This window comes from Cryptomeria japonica, unplaced genomic scaffold, assembly GCF_030272615.1.
Source record: "Cryptomeria japonica unplaced genomic scaffold, Sugi_1.0 HiC_scaffold_504, whole genome shotgun sequence".
Taxonomy (NCBI): Eukaryota; Viridiplantae; Streptophyta; class Pinopsida; order Cupressales; family Cupressaceae; genus Cryptomeria; species Cryptomeria japonica.
Window position 1 is genome coordinate 1 of NW_026729320.1, and position 20,000 is coordinate 20,000.

The 20,000-nt window shown below is 63.8% G+C and overlaps 3 non-coding genes across 3 annotated transcripts; all 3 read left to right on the forward strand.

Moving 5' to 3' along the window:
* Positions 1–5,997: 5,997 nt before the first annotated feature.
* On the forward strand, positions 5,998–6,116 carry LOC131872016 (5S ribosomal RNA). Its single transcript, XR_009370201.1, has one exon. It is a non-coding gene; the product is annotated as a 5S ribosomal RNA (ribosomal RNA).
* Positions 6,117–12,108: 5,992 nt separating this feature from the next.
* On the forward strand, positions 12,109–12,227 carry LOC131872021 (5S ribosomal RNA). The gene has a single exon (XR_009370206.1). It is a non-coding gene; the product is annotated as a 5S ribosomal RNA (ribosomal RNA).
* Positions 12,228–18,148: 5,921 nt separating this feature from the next.
* Positions 18,149–18,269, forward strand: LOC131872010 (5S ribosomal RNA). The gene has a single exon (XR_009370195.1). It is a non-coding gene; the product is annotated as a 5S ribosomal RNA (ribosomal RNA).
* Positions 18,270–20,000: the final 1,731 nt, after the last annotated feature.

Consider the following 20,000-nt stretch of genomic DNA (forward strand, 5'->3'; position numbering starts at 1 on the left):
AGAACTCCGCAGTTAAGCGCGCTTGGGCCGGAGTAGTACTAGGATGGGTGACCTCCCGGGAAGTCCCGGTGTTGCACCCTTTCTTAGTTTTTCGCCGGGCGTCGCAATGCTATTTGAATAAACCTTTTGCCCGTTTGCGTTCTCGTCGGGGCCGGGCCGGGCCGGGGTGCGCTGCCCGCACTACCGCGCGCGCGGGGGGCGACACCGAGCGCGCACCCGAGGCGCCCCGAGCACACAGGCCACGGTGCAACCCGGGCGTTGTGCGCGCACCCCGGTGCGCCCGAGGTGCTGCGCGCGCACCCAGGTGAAATCGGTGTGCACCTCGGCCAGTGCGCGCTCGGTCGAGTCGCGCACGTTGGCCAAGGTGCACGGTGATGTTTCTTACTCTAAGGTTCCGCACCAGACGCCCGGGACAGGTGAGCGAAGCTGGGCGGGGCCGGGTGCGCGGCCGGGGCAGGTGCACGCAGCTGGAGAGAGCTTTGGAGCACACCAGAGGTGCGCACCTTGGAGCACACTTCGGAGCGCACCAATGATGCGCTCCATTCAAAAGTTTCCTGAAAAGGCAAAAAAAGTTGAGATTATAGAATTTCCCACTTGAGAGATTGTAAAAAAAAAAAATTTAAAATGAAGGAAACGCGGGTGCCAAGGTGTGCGCGCCCGGGTGCGCAGCCCAGCCAAGGTGTGCGCACCAAGGCGCCCACCCTGGCGAAGGTGCACGCAAGGTGCGCACCCGAGGCAAACCGGACAATTAACCCAACTTTCGACTTCGCGCGCACCTGCGCACCTTGGAGCGCACTTCGGAGCGCTCCTTGTTGCGCACCAATCTTGGGCACCTCGGAGTGCACCATGGCGCCCACCAAGGTGCGCACCCGGGGCAAACCGAGCTCCGACTTCGTGCGCACCTTGGAGCGCACGAAAGGTGCGCACCATGGCGCCCACCAAGGTGCGCAGCCCAGCCAAGGCGTGCGCATCAAGGTGCGCACCCTGGCGAAGGTGCGCACCCGGGGCAAACCGAGCTCCGACTTCGTGCGCACCTTGGAGCGCACAAAGGGTGCGCAACCCAGCCAAGGTGTGCGCACCCCGGGCAAACCGAGCTCCGAATCGTGCGCACCTTGGAGCACACTTCGGAGCCCTCCTTGGTGCGCACCGATGTTGCGCACCTCGGAGCGCACCCGGGGAAAACAATGCAATTAACCCGACTTTCGACTTCGTGGGCACCTCGGAGCGCTCTCGGGTTCGCACCTCGGAGCACACCGAGGTGCGCACCTTTGATGCGCTGCCTTCACCAATTTCCAGAAAAGGCAAGAAAACATTGAGAAGGTGTGCGCACCGAGGTGCCCACCCTGGCGAAGGTGCACGCGAGGTGCGCACCCGGGGCAAACCGGGCTCCGACTTCGTGCACGCCATGCTGCGCACCTTGGAGGGCCATGGTGCGCACCTTGGAGCACACTTCGGAGCGCTCAATGGTGCCCAACCCAGCCAAGGTGCCCACCGCGGCGAAGGTGCACGCGAGGTGCGCACCCGGGGCAAACCGGGCTCCGACTTCGTGCACGCCGCACCTTGGAGCACACTTCGGAGCGCTCCTTGGTGCGCACCAGGGCGCGCAACCCAGCCGAGGTGCCCACCCCGGCGAAGGTGCACGCGGGGTGCGCACCCGAGGCAAACCGGGCTCCGACTTCGTGCACGCCATGGTGCCCACCGCGGCGAAGGTGCACGCGAGGTGCGCACCCGGGGCAAACCGGGCTCCGACTTCGTGCACGCCGCACCTTGGAGCACACTTCGGAGCGCTCCTTGGTGCGCACCAGGGCGCGCAACCCAGCCGAGGTGCCCACCCCGGCGAAGGTGCACGCGAGGTGCGCACCCGGGGCAAACCGGGCTCCGACTTCGTGCACGCCATGGTGCCCACCGCGGCGAAGGTGCACGCGAGGTGCGCACCCGGGGCAAACCGGGCTCCGACTTCGTGCACGCCGCACCTTGGAGCACACTTCGGAGCGCTCCTTGGTGCGCACCATGGTGCCCACCAGGGCGCGCAACCCCGCCGAAGGTGCACGCGAGGTGCGCACCCGGGGCAAACCGGGCTCCGACTTCGTGCACGCCGCACCTTGGAGCACACTTCGGAGCGCTCCTTGGTGCGCACCAGGGCGCGCAACCCCGCCGAAGGTGCACGCGAGGTGCGCACCCGGGGCAAACCGGGCTCCGACTTCGTGCACGCCATGGTGCGCACCAGGGTGCCCACCGCGGCGAAGGTGCGCACCCGGGGCAAACCGGGCTCCGACTTCGTGCACGCCGCACCTTGGAGCACACTTCGGAGCGCTCCTTGGTGCGCACCAGGGCGCGCAACCCAGCCGAGGTGCCCACCCCGGCGAAGGTGCACGCGAGGTGCGCACCCGGGGCAAACCGGGCTCCGACTTCGTGCACGCCATGGTGCCCACCGCGGCGAAGGTGCGCACCCGGGGCAAACCGGGCTAGGACTTCGTGCACGCCGCACCTTGGAGCACACTTCGGAGCGCTCCTTGGTGCGCACCATGGTGCCCACCAGGCCGCGCAACCCAGCCAAGGTGTGCGCACCAAGGTGCACGCGAGGTGCGCACCCGGGGCAAACCGGGGTCCGGCTTCGTGCACGCCGCACCTTGGAGCACACATCGGGGCGCTCCCGGGTTCGCACCGGCGTTGCGCACCGTGGTGGGCACCTCGGAGCGCACCGTGGTGGGCACCTCGGAGCACACCAAGGTGGGCAGCGAGGTGCGCACCTTTGATGCGATGCCTTCACTAATTTCCATAAAAGGCAAAAGAAAACGAGATTTTAAAATTTCCGTTTTGAAAGATAGTGAGAAAAAGGGAATGCTGGTGCCATCTTGAGCCCGCCCTGGTGCGCAGCCCAGCCAAGGTGTGCGCACCAAGGTGCCCACCCTGGCGAAGGTGCGCGCCCGGGCAATTAACCCAACTTCCAACTTCGCGCGCGCCAGGGTGGGAGCGCACCCAACAACCGGGCCTGGGAAGAGCCAATGCGAGAAACCCCACCAAACGCTCTGACAAAAAAAGAGGGGGCGCTCCAGTAACCCCGCTTCGGAGCGCACCCTGGGCAAACCCAGCCAGGGTGCCCACCCCGGCCAAGGTGCAGGCGAGGTGCGCACCCGGGGCAAACCGGGCTCCGACAACGTGCACGCCGCACCTTGGAGCACACTTCGTAGCGCTCCCGGGTGCGCACCTCAGAGCACACCAAGGTGGGCAGCGAGGTGCGCACCTTTGATGCGCTGCCTTCACTAATTTCCAGAAAAGGCAAAAAAAAGAGGAGATTTTAAAATTTCCGTTTTGAAAGATAGTGAAAAAAACGGAACGCGGGTGCCATCTTGAGCCCGCCCGGGTGCACAGCCCAGGTAAGGTGCCCACCCTGGCAAAGGTGCGCACCCGGGCAATTAACCCTACTTCCGACTTCGTGCGCGCCAGGGTGGCAACCGGGCCTGGGAAGAGCCAATGCGAGAAACCCCACCAAACGCTCCGACAAAAAAAGAGGCGGCGCTCCAATAACCCCGCTTCGGAGCGCAGCCGGGGCAAACCCAGCCAAGGTGCCCACCCCGACGAAGGTGCACGCGAGGTGCGCACCCGGGGCAAACCGGGCTCCGACAACGTGCACGCAGCACCTTGGAGCACACTTCGAAGCACTCCCGGGTGCCCACCGGCGTTGCGCACCGTGGTGGGCAGCGAGGTGCGCACCTTTGATGCGCTGCCTTCACTAATTTCCAGAAAAGGCAAAAAAAAATGAGATTTTAAAATTTCCGTTTTGAAAGATAGTGAAAAAAACGGAACGCGGGTGCCATCTTGAGCCCGCCCTGGTGCGCAGCCCAGGCAAGGCATGCGCACCAAGGTGCCCACCCGCGGTGCACACCCGGGGCAAACCGGGCTCCGACTTCGTGCAGGCCGCACCTTGGAGCACACTTCGGAGCGCTCCTTGGTGCGCACCATGGTGCCCACCAGGGCGCACCCGGGGCAAACCGGGCTCCGACTTCGTGCACAGCCGCACCTTGGAGCACACATCGGAGCGCTCCCAGGTTCGCACCAGCGTTGCGCACCTTTGATGCGCTGCCTTCACTAATTTCCAGAAAAGGCAAAAAAAAACGATATTTTAAAATTTCCGTTCTGAAAGATAGTGAAAAAAACGGAACGCGGGTGCCATCTTGAGCCCTTCCTGGTGCGCAGCCCAGGCAAGTTGTGCGCACCAAGGTGCCCACCCTGGCGGAGGTGCGCGCCCGGGGCAAACCGGGCTCCGACTTCGTGCACTGCATGGTGCCCACCAAGGCGCGCAACCCAGCCAAGGTGCCCACCGCAGCGAAGGTGCACGCGAGGTGCGCACCCGAGGTGCACACCCGGGGCAAACCGAGCTCCGACTTCGTGCACGCCGCACCTTGGAGCACACTTCAGAGCGCTCCTTGGTGCGCACCAGGGCGCGCAACCCAGCCAAGGTGCTCACCCCGGCGAAGGTGCACGCGAGGTGCGCACCCGGGGCAAGCCGGGCTCGGACTTCGTGCACGCCGCACCTTGGAGCACACATCGGAGCGCTCCCGGGTTCGCACCAGCATTGCGCACCTTTGATGCGCTGCCTTCACTAATTTCCAGAAAAGGCAAAAAAAAAAAAAAAAACGAGATTTTAAAATTTCCGTTTTGAAAGATAGTGAAAAAAACGGAACGCGGGTGCCATCTTGAGCCCGCCCTGGTGTGCAGCCCAGGCAAGTTGTGCGCACCAAGGCACCCACCCTGGCCAAGGTGGGTCACGGGGTGGGTCCTAGGGTGGGTAACGGGGTGGGTACTAAGGTGCGTGCCAAGGTGGGTCATGGGGTGGGTGCCAAGGTGGGCACCAGGGTGGGTGTGCACCAACCCTAGCCAGGGTAGGTCACGGGGTGGTTGTCGGGGTGGGCGTCAAGGAGCCAAGGTGGGTGGCAAGTAGCCAAGTTGCGTGCCAAGGTGGGTGTCGGGGTGGGTGCCAAGGATCCAAGGTGGGTGCCAAGGAACCAAGGTGGGTGTCTGGGTGGGTGCCGAGGTGGGAGCCAGGGTGGGTCCCAAGGTGAGTGCAAAGGTGGGTGCCAGGGTCAAGGTGAGTGCCAATGTGGGTTCCAAGGTGCCAGGGTCAGGGTGAGTGCCAATGTGGGTTCAAAGGTGCTAAGTTGGGTGCGAGGTTGGGTGCGAGGGTGGGTGGGTGCCAAGGTGTGCTAGGTGGAAGCCCGGGTGGGTCGGCATCCCATGGGTGTCGAGTTGGGTGCCTGATGGGTGCTTCTTGTCAAGTTTTAGTCGTCGGGACTCATTTCGAGCCTTAGAGGTCGTTTCTTGTCGGTTGCCCTGTCTTCGACCTGGGAACCCAATTTTGGTCCTCGGGTCCCATTTTTTTTTGTCTCGCATCCCACTTTTGGCCTGTGGCCTTTTCGGGGTCGATTCTCGTTTTGGGCATCAGAGCATGTTTCTTCTCCTAAAACCCAATATTTGTTTATTAAGTCTCGGAACACATTTTTGTTCTCGTGGACCCATCATGGGTCTTGGAACGCATTTGTGGTCCTTGGGTCCCATTTTGCATCCCGAAACTTGTGTTTTGGTGCTTGATCCCTATTTTGGGTGCCCACCTTGCACCAAGTGCGCACCCGGGGCAAACCGAGCGCCTTGGTGCACCGGGGCAAGATCGAGCGTGCACCCGAGGCGCCCCGAACATGCACCAAGGTGCACTCGGCCCACATGTGAGCGCAGGTCGTTGCGCCCGAGGTGGTGTGTGGGCACCGCGTTGCAGACGGGACACTGCACGCACACGACGCCCCGTCCAGGTGCACGCACGTAGGCCGGGCCGGGTGCACACCCGACGCCCTAGCAAGGTGCGCGCACCCGGGCAGGGCTCACACTTGGCGAACGGGGCGCACTTCGCGAGGGAGGGTGTGCACCTCGACGGGGGTGGGTGGCCGGGGTGGATTCGCACGTGGGTCGCGGTTTGCTAAGTACACACTGCGACAAGCTCATAACGGGTGCGATCATACCAGCGTTAGTGCACCGGATCCCATCAGAACTCCGCAGTTAAGCGCGCTTGGGCCGGAGTAGTACTGGGATGGGTGACCTCCCGGGAAGTCCCGGTGTTGCACCCTTTTTTAGTTTTTCGCCGGGCGTCGCAATGCTATTTGAATAAACCTTTTGCCCGTTTGCGTTCTCGTCGGGGCCGGGCCGGGCCGGGGTGCGCTGCCCGCACTACCGCGCGCGCGGGGGCGACACCGAGCGCGCACCCGAGGCGCCCCGAGCACACAGGCCACGGTGCAACCCGGGCGTTGTGCGCGCACCCCGGTGCGCCCGAGGTGCTGCGCGCGCACCCAGGTGAAATCGGTGTGCACCTCGGCCAGTGCGCGCTCGGTCGAGTCGCGCACGTTGGCCAAGGTGCACGGTGATGTTTCTTACTCTAAGGTTCCGCACCAGACGCCCGGGACAGGTGAGCGAAGCTGGGCGGGGCCGGGTGCGCGGCCGGGGCAGGTGCACGCAGCTGGAGAGAGCTTTGGAGCACACCAGAGGTGCGCACCTTGGAGCACACTTCGGAGCGCACCAATGATGCGCTCCATTCAAAAGTTTCCTGAAAAGGCAAAAAAAGTTGAGATTATAGAATTTCCCACTTGAGAGATTGTAAAAAAAAAAAATTTAAAATGAAGGAAACGCGGGTGCCAAGGTGTGCGCGCCCGGGTGCGCAGCCCAGCCAAGGTGTGCGCACCAAGGCGCCCACCCTGGCGAAGGTGCACGCAAGGTGCGCACCCGAGGCAAACCGGACAATTAACCCAACTTTCGACTTCGCGCGCACCTGCGCACCTTGGAGCGCACTTCGGAGCGCTCCTTGGTGCGCACCAATCTTGGGCACCTCGGAGTGCACCATGGCGCCCACCAAGGTGCGCACCCGGGGCAAACCGAGCTCCGACTTCGTGCGCACCTTGGAGCGCACGAAAGGTGCGCACCATGGCGCCCACCAAGGTGCGCAGCCCAGCCAAGGCGTGCGCATCAAGGTGCGCACCCTGGCGAAGGTGCGCACCCGGGGCAAACCGAGCTCCGACTTCGTGCGCACCTTGGAGCGCACAAAGGGTGCGCAACCCAGCCAAGGTGTGCGCACCCCGGGCAAACCGAGCTCCGAATCGTGCGCACCTTGGAGCACACTTCGGAGCCCTCCTTGGTGCGCACCGATGTTGCGCACCTCGGAGCGCACCCGGGGAAAACAATGCAATTAACCCGACTTTCGACTTCGTGGGCACCTCGGAGCGCTCTCGGGTTCGCACCTCGGAGCACACCGAGGTGCGCACCTTTGATGCGCTGCCTTCACCAATTTCCAGAAAAGGCAAGAAAACATTGAGAAGGTGTGCGCACCGAGGTGCCCACCCTGGCGAAGGTGCACGCGAGGTGCGCACCCGGGGCAAACCGGGCTCCGACTTCGTGCACGCCATGCTGCGCACCTTGGAGGGCCATGGTGCGCACCTTGGAGCACACTTCGGAGCGCTCAATGGTGCCCAACCCAGCCAAGGTGCCCACCGCGGCGAAGGTGCACGCGAGGTGCGCACCCGGGGTAAACCGGGCTCCGACTTCGTGCACGCCGCACCTTGGAGCACACTTCGGAGCGCTCCTTGGTGCGCACCAGGGCGCGCAACCCAGCCGAGGTGCCCACCCCGGCGAAGGTGCACGCGGGGTGCGCACCCGGGGCAAACCGGGCTCCGACTTCGTGCACGCCATGGTGCCCACCGCGGCGAAGGTGCACGCGAGGTGCGCACCCGGGGCAAACCGGGCTCCGACTTCGTGCACCGCCGCACCTTGGAGCACACTTCGGAGCGCTCCTTGGTGCGCACCAGGGCGCGCAACCCAGCCGAGGTGCCCACCCCAGCGAAGGTGCACGCGAGGTGCGCACCCGGGGCAAACCGGGCTCCGACTTCGTGCACGCCATGGTGCCCACCGCGGCGAAGGTGCACGCGAGGTGCGCACCCGGGGCAAACCGGGCTCCGACTTCGTGCACGCCATGGTGCCCACCGCGGCGAAGGTGCACGCGAGGTGCGCACCCGGGGCAAACCGGGCTCCGACTTCGTGCACGCCGCACCTTGGAGCACACTTCGGAGCGCTCCTTGGTGCGCACCATGGTGCCCACCAGGGCGCGCAACCCCGCCGAAGGTGCACGCGAGGTGCGCACCCGGGGCAAACCGGGCTCCGACTTCGTGCACGCCGCACCTTGGAGCACACTTCGGAGCGCTCCTTGGTGCGCACCAGGGCGCGCAACCCCGCCGAAGGTGCACGCGAGGTGCGCACCCGGGGCAAACCGGGCTCCGACTTCGTGCACGCCATGGTGCGCACCAGGGTGCCCACCGCGGCGAAGGTGCGCACCCGGGGCAAACCGGGCTCCGACTTCGTGCACGCCGCACCTTGGAGCACACTTCGGAGCGCTCCTTGGTGCGCACCAGGGCGCGCAACCCAGCCGAGGTGCCCACCCCGGCGAAGGTGCACGCGAGGTGCGCACCCGGGGCAAACCGGGCTCCGACTTCGTGCACGCCATGGTGCCCACCGCGGCGAAGGTGCGCACCCGGGGCAAACCGGGCTAGGACTTCGTGCACGCCGCACCTTGGAGCACACTTCGGAGCGCTCCTTGGTGCGCACCATGGTGCCCACCAGGCCGCGCAACCCAGCCAAGGTGTGCGCACCAAGGTGCACGCGAGGTGCGCACCCGGGGCAAACCGGGGTCCGGCTTCGTGCACAGCCGCACCTTGGAGCACACATCGGGGCGCTCCCGGGTTCGCACCGGCGTTGCGCACCGTGGTGGGCACCTCGGAGCGCACCGTGGTGGGCACCTCGGAGCACACCAAGGTGGGCAGCGAGGTGCGCACCTTTGATGCGATGCCTTCACTAATTTCCATAAAAGGCAAAAGAAAACGAGATTTTAAAATTTCCGTTTTGAAAGATAGTGAGAAAAAGGGAATGCTGGTGCCATCTTGAGCCCGCCCTGGTGCGCAGCCCAGCCAAGGTGTGCGCACCAAGGTGCCCACCCTGGCGAAGGTGCGCGCCCGGGCAATTAACCCAACTTCCAACTTCGCGCGCGCCAGGGTGGGAGCGCACCCAACAACCGGGCCTGGGAAGAGCCAATGCGAGAAACCCCACCAAACGCTCTGACAAAAAAAGAGGGGGCGCTCCAGTAACCCCGCTTCGGAGCGCACCCTGGGCAAACCCAGCCAGGGTGCCCACCCCGGCCAAGGTGCAGGCGAGGTGCGCACCCGGGGCAAACCGGGCTCCGACAACGTGCACGCCGCACCTTGGAGCACACTTCGTAGCGCTCCCGGGTGCGCACCTCAGAGCACACCAAGGTGGGCAGCGAGGTGCGCACCTTTGATGCGCTGCCTTCACTAATTTCCAGAAAAGGCAAAAAAAAGAGGAGATTTTAAAATTTCCGTTTTGAAAGATAGTGAAAAAAACGGAACGCGGGTGCCATCTTGAGCCCGCCCTGGTGCACAGCCCAGGTAAGGTGCCCACCCTGGCAAAGGTGCGCACCCGGGCAATTAACCCTACTTCCGACTTCGTGCGCGCCAGGGTGGCAACCGGGCCTGGGAAGAGCCAATGCGAGAAACCCCACCAAACGCTCCGACAAAAAAAGAGGCGGCGCTCCAATAACCCCGCTTCGGAGCGCAGCCGGGGCAAACCCAGCCAAGGTGCCCACCCCGACGAAGGTGCACGCGAGGTGCGCACCCGGGGCAAACCGGGCTCCGACAACGTGCACGCAGCACCTTGGAGCACACTTCGAAGCACTCCCGGGTGCCCACCGGCGTTGCGCACCGTGGTGGGCAGCGAGGTGCGCACCTTTGATGCGCTGCCTTCACTAATTTCCAGAAAAGGCAAAAAAAAATGAGATTTTAAAATTTCCGTTTTGAAAGATAGTGAAAAAAACGGAACGCGGGTGCCATCTTGAGCCCGCCCTGGTGCGCAGCCCAGGCAAGGCATGCGCACCAAGGTGCCCACCCGCGGTGCACACCCGGGGCAAACCGGGCTCCGACTTCGTGCAGGCCGCACCTTGGAGCACACTTCGGAGCGCTCCTTGGTGCGCACCATGGTGCCCACCAGGGCGCACCCGGGGCAAACCGGGCTCCGACTTCGTGCACGCCGCACCTTGGAGCACACATCGGAGCGCTCCCAGGTTCGCACCAGCGTTGCGCACCTTTGATGCGCTGCCTTCACTAATTTCCAGAAAAGGCAAAAAAAAACGATATTTTAAAATTTCCGTTCTGAAAGATAGTGAAAAAAACGGAACGCGGGTGCCATCTTGAGCCCTTCCTGGTGCGCAGCCCAGGCAAGTTGTGCGCACCAAGGTGCCCACCCTGGCGGAGGTGCGCGCCCGGGGCAAACCGGGCTCCGACTTCGTGCACTGCATGGTGCCCACCAAGGCGCGCAACCCAGCCAAGGTGCCCACCGCAGCGAAGGTGCACGCGAGGTGCGCACCCGAGGTGCACACCCGGGGCAAACCGAGCTCCGACTTCGTGCACGCCGCACCTTGGAGCACACTTCAGAGCGCTCCTTGGTGCGCACCAGGGCGCGCAACCCAGCCAAGGTGCTCACCCCGGCGAAGGTGCACGCGAGGTGCGCACCCGGGGCAAGCCGGGCTCGGACTTCGTGCACGCCGCACCTTGGAGCACACATCGGAGCGCTCCCGGGTTCGCACCAGCATTGCGCACCTTTGATGCGCTGCCTTCACTAATTTCCAGAAAAGGCAAAAAAAAAAAAAAAAACGAGATTTTAAAATTTCCGTTTTGAAAGATAGTGAAAAAAACGGAACGCGGGTGCCATCTTGAGCCCGCCCTGGTGTGCAGCCCAGGCAAGTTGTGCGCACCAAGGCACCCACCCTGGCCAAGGTGGGTCACGGGGTGGGTCCTAGGGTGGGTAACGGGGTGGGTACTAAGGTGCGTGCCAAGGTGGGTCATGGGGTGGGTGCCAAGGTGGGCACCAGGGTGGGTGTGCACCAACCCTAGCCAGGGTAGGTCACGGGGTGGTTGTCGGGGTGGGCGTCAAGGAGCCAAGGTGGGTGGCAAGTAGCCAAGTTGCGTGCCAAGGTGGGTGTCGGGGTGGGTGCCAAGGATCCAAGGTGGGTGCCAAGGAACCAAGGTGGGTGTCTGGGTGGGTGCCGAGGTGGGAGCCAGGGTGGGTCCCAAGGTGAGTGCAAAGGTGGGTGCCAGGGTCAAGGTGAGTGCCAATGTGGGTTCCAAGGTGCCAGGGTCAGGGTGAGTGCCAATGTGGGTTCAAAGGTGCTAAGTTGGGTGCGAGGTTGGGTGCGAGGGTGGGTGGGTGCCAAGGTGTGCTAGGTGGAAGCCCGGGTGGGTCGGCATCCCATGGGTGTCGAGTTGGGTGCCTGATGGGTGCTTCTTGTCAAGTTTTAGTCGTCGGGACTCATTTCGAGCCTTAGAGGTCGTTTCTTGTCCGGTTGCCCTGTCTTCGACCTGGGAACCCAATTTTGGTCCTCGGGTCCCATTTTTTTTTGTCTCGCATCCCACTTTTGGCCTGTGGCCTTTTCGGGGTCGATTCTCGTTTTGGGCATCAGAGCATGTTTCTTCTCCTAAAACCCAATATTTGTTTATTAAGTCTCGGAACACATTTTTGTTCTCGTGGACCCATCATGGGTCTTGGAACGCATTTGTGGTCCTTGGGTCCCATTTTGCATCCCGAAACTTGTGTTTTGGTGCTTGATCCCTATTTTGGGTGCCCACCTTGCACCAAGTGCGCACCCGGGGCAAACCGAGCGCCTTGGTGCACCGGGGCAAGATCGAGCGTGCACCCGAGGCGCCCCGAACATGCACCAAGGTGCACTCGGCCCACATGTGAGCGCAGGTCGTTGCGCCCGAGGTGGTGTGTGGGCACCGCGTTGCAGACGGGACACTGCACGCACACGACGCCCCGTCCAGGTGCACGCACGTAGGCCGGGCCGGGTGCACACCCGACGCCCTAGCAAGGTGCGCGCACCCGGGCAGGGCTCACACTTGGCGAACGGGGCGCACTTCGCGAGGGAGGGTGTGCACCTCGACGGGGGTGGGTGGCCGGGGTGGATTCGCACGTGGGTCGCGGTTTGCTAAGTACACACTGCGACAAGCTCATAACGGGTGCGATCATACCAGCGTTAGTGCACCGGATCCCATCAGAACTCCGCAGTTAAGCGCGCTTGGGCCGGAGTAGTACTGGGATGGGTGACCTCCCGGGAAGTCCCGGTGTTGCACCCTTTCTTAGTTTTTCGCCGGGCGTCGCAATGCTATTTGAATAAACCTTTTGCCCGTTTGCGTTCTCGTCGGGGCCGGGCCGGGCCGGGGTGCGCTGCCCGCACTACCGCGCGCGCGGGGGCGACACCGAGCGCGCACCCGAGGCGCCCCGAGCACACAGGCCACGGTGCAACCCGGGCGTTGTGCGCGCACCCCGGTGCGCCCGAGGTGCTGCGCGCGCACCCAGGTGAAATCGGTGTGCACCTCGGCCAGTGCGCGCTCGGTCGAGTCGCGCACGTTGGCCAAGGTGCACGGTGATGTTTCTTACTCTAAGGTTCCGCACCAGACGCCCGGGACAGGTGAGCGAAGCTGGGCGGGGCCGGGTGCGCGGCCGGGGCAGGTGCACGCAGCTGGAGAGAGCTTTGGAGCACACCAGAGGTGCGCACCTTGGAGCACACTTCGGAGCGCACCAATGATGCGCTCCATTCAAAAGTTTCCTGAAAAGGCAAAAAAAGTTGAGATTATAGAATTTCCCACTTGAGAGATTGTAAAAAAAAAAAATTTAAAATGAAGGAAACGCGGGTGCCAAGGTGTGCGCGCCCGGGTGCGCAGCCCAGCCAAGGTGTGCGCACCAAGGCGCCCACCCTGGCGAAGGTGCACGCAAGGTGCGCACCCGAGGCAAACCGGACAATTAACCCAACTTTCGACTTCGCGCGCACCTGCGCACCTTGGAGCGCACTTCGGAGCGCTCCTTGGTGCGCACCAATCTTGGGCACCTCGGAGTGCACCATGGCGCCCACCAAGGTGCGCACCCGGGGCAAACCGAGCTCCGACTTCGTGCGCACCTTGGAGCGCACGAAAGGTGCGCACCATGGCGCCCACCAAGGTGCGCAGCCCAGCCAAGGCGTGCGCATCAAGGTGCGCACCCTGGCGAAGGTGCGCACCCGGGGCAAACCGAGCTCCGACTTCGTGCGCACCTTGGAGCGCACAAAGGGTGCGCAACCCAGCCAAGGTGTGCGCACCCCGGGCAAACCGAGCTCCGAATCGTGCGCACCTTGGAGCACACTTCGGAGCCCTCCTTGGTGCGCACCGATGTTGCGCACCTCGGAGCGCACCCGGGGAAAACAATGCAATTAACCCGACTTTCGACTTCGTGGGCACCTCGGAGCGCTCTCGGGTTCGCACCTCGGAGCACACCGAGGTGCGCACCTTTGATGCGCTGCCTTCACCAATTTCCAGAAAAGGCAAGAAAACATTGAGAAGGTGTGCGCACCGAGGTGCCCACCCTGGCGAAGGTGCACGCGAGGTGCGCACCCGGGGCAAACCGGGCTCCGACTTCGTGCACGCCATGCTGCGCACCTTGGAGGGCCATGGTGCGCACCTTGGAGCACACTTCGGAGCGCTCAATGGTGCCCAACCCAGCCAAGGTGCCCACCGCGGCGAAGGTGCACGCGAGGTGCGCACCCGGGGCAAACCGGGCTCCGACTTCGTGCACGCCGCACCTTGGAGCACACTTCGGAGCGCTCCTTGGTGCGCACCAGGGCGCGCAACCCAGCCGAGGTGCCCACCCCGGCGAAGGTGCACGCGGGGTGCGCACCCGGGGCAAACCGGGCTCCGACTTCGTGCACGCCATGGTGCCCACCGCGGCGAAGGTGCACGCGAGGTGCGCACCCGGGGCAAACCGGGCTCCGACTTCGTGCACGCCGCACCTTGGAGCACACTTCGGAGCGCTCCTTGGTGCGCACCAGGGCGCGCAACCCAGCCGAGGTGCCCACCCCGGCGAAGGTGCACGCGAGGTGCGCACCCGGGGCAAACCGGGCTCCGACTTCGTGCACGCCATGGTGCCCACCGCGGCGAAGGTGCACGCGAGGTGCGCACCCGGGGCAAACCGGGCTCCGACTTCGTGCACGCCGCACCTTGGAGCACACTTCGGAGCGCTCCTTGGTGCGCACCATGGTGCCCACCAGGGCGCGCAACCCCGCCGAAGGTGCACGCGAGGTGCGCACCCGGGGCAAACCGGGCTCCGACTTCGTGCACGCCGCACCTTGGAGCACACTTCGGAGCGCTCCTTGGTGCGCACCAGGGCGCGCAACCCCGCCGAAGGTGCACGCGAGGTGCGCACCCGGGGCAAACCGGGCTCCGACTTCGTGCACGCCATGGTGCGCACCAGGGTGCCCACCGCGGCGAAGGTGCGCACCCGGGGCAAACCGGGCTCCGACTTCGTGCACGCCGCACCTTGGAGCACACTTCGGAGCGCTCCTTGGTGCGCACCAGGGCGCGCAACCCAGCCGAGGTGCCCACCCCGGCGAAGGTGCACGCGAGGTGCGCACCCGGGGCAAACCGGGCTCCGACTTCGTGCACGCCATGGTGCCCACCGCGGCGAAGGTGCGCACCCGGGGCAAACCGGGCTAGGACTTCGTGCACGCCGCACCTTGGAGCACACTTTGGAGCGCTCCTTGGTGCGCACCATGGTGCCCACCAGGCCGCGCAACCCAGCCAAGGTGTGCGCACCAAGGTGCACGCGAGGTGCGCACCCGGGGCAAACCGGGGTCCGGCTTCGTGCACGCCGCACCTTGGAGCACACATCGGGGCGCTCCCGGGTTCGCACCGGCGTTGCGCACCGTGGTGGGCACCTCGGAGCGCACCGTGGTGGGCACCTCGGAGCACACCAAGGTGGGCAGCGAGGTGCGCACCTTTGATGCGATGCCTTCACTAATTTCCATAAAAGGCAAAAAAAAACGAGATTTTAAAATTTCCGTTTTGAAAGATAGTGAGAAAAAGGGAATGCTGGTGCCATCTTGAGCCCGCCCTGGTGCGCAGCCCAGCCAAGGTGTGCGCACCAAGGTGCCCACCCTGGCGAAGGTGCGCGCCCGGGCAATTAACCCAACTTCCAACTTCGCGCGCGCCAGGGTGGGAGCGCACCCAACAACCGGGCCTGGGAAGAGCCAATGCGAGAAACCCCACCAAACGCTCTGACAAAAAAAGAGGGGGCGCTCCAGTAACCCCGCTTCGGAGCGCACCCTGGGCAAACCCAGCCAGGGTGCCCACCCCGGCCAAGGTGCAGGCGAGGTGCGCACCCGGGGCAAACCGGGCTCCGACAACGTGCACGCCGCACCTTGGAGCACACTTCGTAGCGCTCCCGGGTGCGCACCTCAGAGCACACCAAGGTGGGCAGCGAGGTGCGCACCTTTGATGCGCTGCCTTCACTAATTTCCAGAAAAGGCAAAAAAAAGAGGAGATTTTAAAATTTCCGTTTTGAAAGATAGTGAAAAAAACGGAACGCGGGTGCCATCTTGAGCCCGCCCTGGTGCACAGCCCAGGTAAGGTGCCCACCCTGGCAAAGGTGCGCACCCGGGCAATTAACCCTACTTCCGACTTCGTGCGCGCCAGGGTGGCAACCGGGCCTGGGAAGAGCCAATGCGAGAAACCCCACCAAACGCTCCGACAAAAAAAGAGGCGGCGCTCCAATAACCCCGCTTCGGAGCGCAGCCGGGGCAAACCCAGCCAAGGTGCCCACCCCGACGAAGGTGCACGCGAGGTGCGCACCCGGGGCAAACCGGGCTCCGACAACGTGCACGCAGCACCTTGGAGCACACTTCGAAGCACTCCCGGGTGCCCACCGGCGTTGCGCACCGTGGTGGGCAGCGAGGTGCGCACCTTTGATGCGCTGCCTTCACTAATTTCCAGAAAAGGCAAAAAAAAATGAGATTTTAAAATTTCCGTTTTGAAAGATAGTGAAAAAAACGGAACGCGGGTGCCATCTTGAGCCCGCCCTGGTGCGCAGCCCAGGCAAGGCATGCGCACCAAGGTGCCCACCCGCGGTGCACGCCCGGGGCAAACCGGGCTCCGACTTCGTGCAGGCCGCACCTTGGAGCACACTTCGGAGCGCTCCTTGGTGCGCACCATGGTGCCCACCAGGGCGCACCCGGGGCAAACCGGGCTCCGACTTCGTGCACGCCGCACCTTGGAGCACACATCGGAGCGCTCCCAGGTTCGCACCAGCGTTGCGCACCTTTGATGCGCTGCCTTCACTAATTTCCAGAAAAGGCAAAAAAAAACGATATTTTAAAATTTCCGTTCTGAAAGATAGTGAAAAAAACGGAACGCGGGTGCCATCTTGAGCCCTTCCTGGTGCGCAGCCCAGGCAAGTTGTGCGCACCAAGGTGCCCACCCTGGCGGAGGTGCGCGCCCGGGGCAAACCGGGCTCCGACTTCGTGCACTGCATGGTGCCCACCAAGGCGCGCAACCCAGCCAAGGTGCCCACCGCAGCGAAGGTGCACGCGAGGTGCGCACCCGAGGTGCACACCCGGGGCAAACCGAGCTCCGACTTCGTGCACGCCGCACCTTGGAGCACACTTCAGAGCGCTCCTTGGTGCGCACCAGGGCGCGCAACCCAGCCAAGGTGCTCACCCCGGCGAAGGTGCACGCGAGGTGCGCACCCGGGGCAAGCCGGGCTCGGACTTCGTGCACGCCGCACCTTGGAGCACACATCGGAGCGCTCCCGGGTTCGCACCAGCATTGCGCACCTTTGATGCGCTGCCTTCACTAATTTCCAGAAAAGGCAAAAAAAAAAAAAAAAACGAGATTTTAAAATTTCCGTTTTGAAAGATAGTGAAAAAAACGGAACGCGGGTGCCATCTTGAGCCCGCCCTGGTGTGCAGCCCAGGCAAGTTGTGCGCACCAAGGCACCCACCCTGGCCAAGGTGGGTCACGGGGTGGGTCCTAGGGTGGGTAACGGGGTGGGTACTAAGGTGCGTGCCAAGGTGGGTCATGGGGTGGGTGCCAAGGTGGGCACCAGGGTGGGTGTGCACCAACCCTAGCCAGGGTAGGTCACGGGGTGGTTGTCGGGGTGGGCGTCAAGGAGCCAAGGTGGGTGGCAAGTAGCCAAGTTGCGTGCCAAGGTGGGTGTCGGGGTGGGTGCCAAGGATCCAAGGTGGGTGCCAAGGAACCAAGGTGGGTGTCTGGGTGGGTGCCGAGGTGGGAGCCAGGGTGGGTCCCAAGGTGAGTGCAAAGGTGGGTGCCAGGGTCAAGGTGAGTGCCAATGTGGGTTCCAAGGTGCCAGGGTCAGGGTGAGTGCCAATGTGGGTTCAAAGGTGCTAAGTTGGGTGCGAGGTTGGGTGCGAGGGTGGGTGGGTGCCAAGGTGTGCTAGGTGGAAGCCCGGGTGGGTCGGCATCCCATGGGTGTCGAGTTGGGTGCCTGATGGGTGCTTCTTGTCAAGTTTTAGTCGTCGGGACTCATTTCGAGCCTTAGAGGTCGTTTCTTGTCCGGTTGCCCTGTCTTCGACCTGGGAACCCAATTTTGGTCCTCGGGTCCCATTTTTTTTTGTCTCGCATCCCACTTTTGGCCTGTGGCCTTTTCGGGGTCGATTCTCGTTTTGGGCATCAGAGCATGTTTCTTCTCCTAAAACCCAATATTTGTATTAAGTCTCGGAACACATTTTTGTTCTCGTGGACCCATCATGGGTCTTGGAACGCATTTGTGGTCCTTGGGTCCCATTTTGCATCCCGAAACTTGTGTTTTGGTGCTTGATCCCTATTTTGGGTGCCCACCTTGCACCAAGTGCGCACCCGGGGCAAACCGAGCGCCTTGGTGCACCGGGGCAAGATCGAGCGTGCACCCGAGGGCGCCCCGAACATGCACCAAGGTGCACTCGGCCCACATGTGAGCGCAGGTCGTTGCGCCCGAGGTGGTGTGTGGGGCACCGCGTTGCAGACGGGACACTGCACGCACACGACGCCCCGTCCAGGTGCACGCACGTAGGCCGGGCCGGGTGCACACCCCGACGCCCTAGCAAGGTGCGCGCACCCCGGGCAGGGCTCACACTTGGCGAACGGGCGCGCACTTCGCGAGGGAGGGGTGTGCACCTCGACGGGGGGTGGGTGGCCGGGGTGGATTCGCACGTGGGTCGCGGTTTGCTAAGTACACACTGCGACAAGCTCATAACGGGTGCGATCATACCAGCGTTAGTGCACCGGATCCCATCAGAACTCCGCAGTTAAGCGCGCTTGGGCCGGAGCTAGTACTCGGATGGGTGACCTCCCGGGAAGTCCCGGTGTCTGCACCCTTTTTTAGTTTTTCGCCGGGCGTCGCAATGCTATTTGAATAAACCTTTTGCCCGTTTGCGTTCTCGTCGGGGCCCGGGCCGGGCCGGGGTGCGCTGCCCGCACTACCGCGCGCAGCGGCGGGAGCGCGACACCGAGCGCCGCACCCGAGGCGCCCCGAGCACACAGGCCACGGTGCAACCCGGGCGTTGTGCGCGCACCCCGGTGCGCCCGAGGTGCTGCGCGCGCACCCAGGTGAAATCGGTGTGCACCTCGGCCAGTGCGCGCTCGGCTCGAGTCGCGCACGTTGGCCAAGGTGCACGGTGATGTTTCTTACTCTAAAGGTTCCGCACCAGACGCCCGGGACAGGTGAGCGAAGCTGGGCGGCGGCCGGTGTGCGCGGCCCGGGGCAGGTGCACGCAGCTGGAGAGAGCTTTGGAGCACACCAGAGGTGCGCACCTTGGAGCACACTTCGGAGCGCACCAATGATGCGCTCCCATTCAAAAGTTTCCTGAAAAGGCAAAAAAAGTTGAGATTATAGAATTTCCCACTTGAGAGATTGTAAAAAAAAAAAATTTAAAATGAAGGAAACGCGGGTGCCAAGGTGTGCGCGCCCGGGTGCGCAGCCCAGCCAAGGTGTGCGCACCAAGGCGCCCACCCTGGCGAAGGTGCACGCAAGGTGCGCACCCGAGGCAAACCGGACAATTAACCCAACTTTCGACTTCGCGCGCACCTGCGCACCTTGGAGCGCACTTCGGAGCGCTCCTTGGTGCGCACCAATCTTGGGCACCTCGGAGTGCACCATGGCGCCCACCAAGGTGCGCACCCGGGGCAAACCGAGCTCCGACTTCGTGCGCACCTTGGAGCGCACGAAAGGTGCGCACCATGGCGCCCACCAAGGTGCGCAGCCCAGCCAAGGCGTGCGCATCAAGGTGCGCACCCTGGCGAAGGTGCGCACCCGGGGCAAACCGAGCTCCGACTTCGTGCGCACCTTGGAGCGCACAAAGGGTGCGCAACCCAGCCAAGGTGTGCGCACCCCGGGCAAACCGAGCTCCGAATCGTGCGCACCTTGGAGCACACTTCGGAGCCCTCCTTGGTGCGCACCGATGTTGCGCACCTCGGAGCGCACCCGGGGAAAACAATGCAATTAACCCGACTTTCGACTTCGTGGGCACCTCGGAGCGCTCTCGGGTTCGCACCTCGGAGCACACCGAGGTGCGCACCTTTGATGCGCTGCCTTCACCAATTTCCAGAAAAGGCAAGAAAACATTGAGAAGGTGTGCGCACCGAGGTGCCCACCCTGGCGAAGGTGCACGCGAGGTGCGCACCCGGGGCAAACCGGGCTCCGACTTCGTGCACGCCATGCTGCGCACCTTGGAGGGCCATGGTGCGCACCTTGGAGCACACTTCGGAGCGCTCAATGGTGCCCAACCCAGCCAAGGTGCCCACCGCGGCGAAGGTGCACGCGAGGTGCGCACCCGGGGCAAACCGGGCTCCGACTTCGTGCACGCCGCACCTTGGAGCACACTTCGGAGCGCTCCTTGGTGCGCACCAGGGCGCGCAACCCAGCCGAGGTGCCCACCCCGGCGAAGGTGCACGCGGGGTGCGCACCCGGGGCAAACCGGGCTCCGACTTCGTGCACGCCATGGTGCCCACCGCGCCAAGGTGCACGCGAGGTGCGCACCCGGGGCAAACCGGGCTCCGACTTCGTGCACGCCGCACCTTGGAGCACACTTCGGAGCGCTCCTTGGTGCG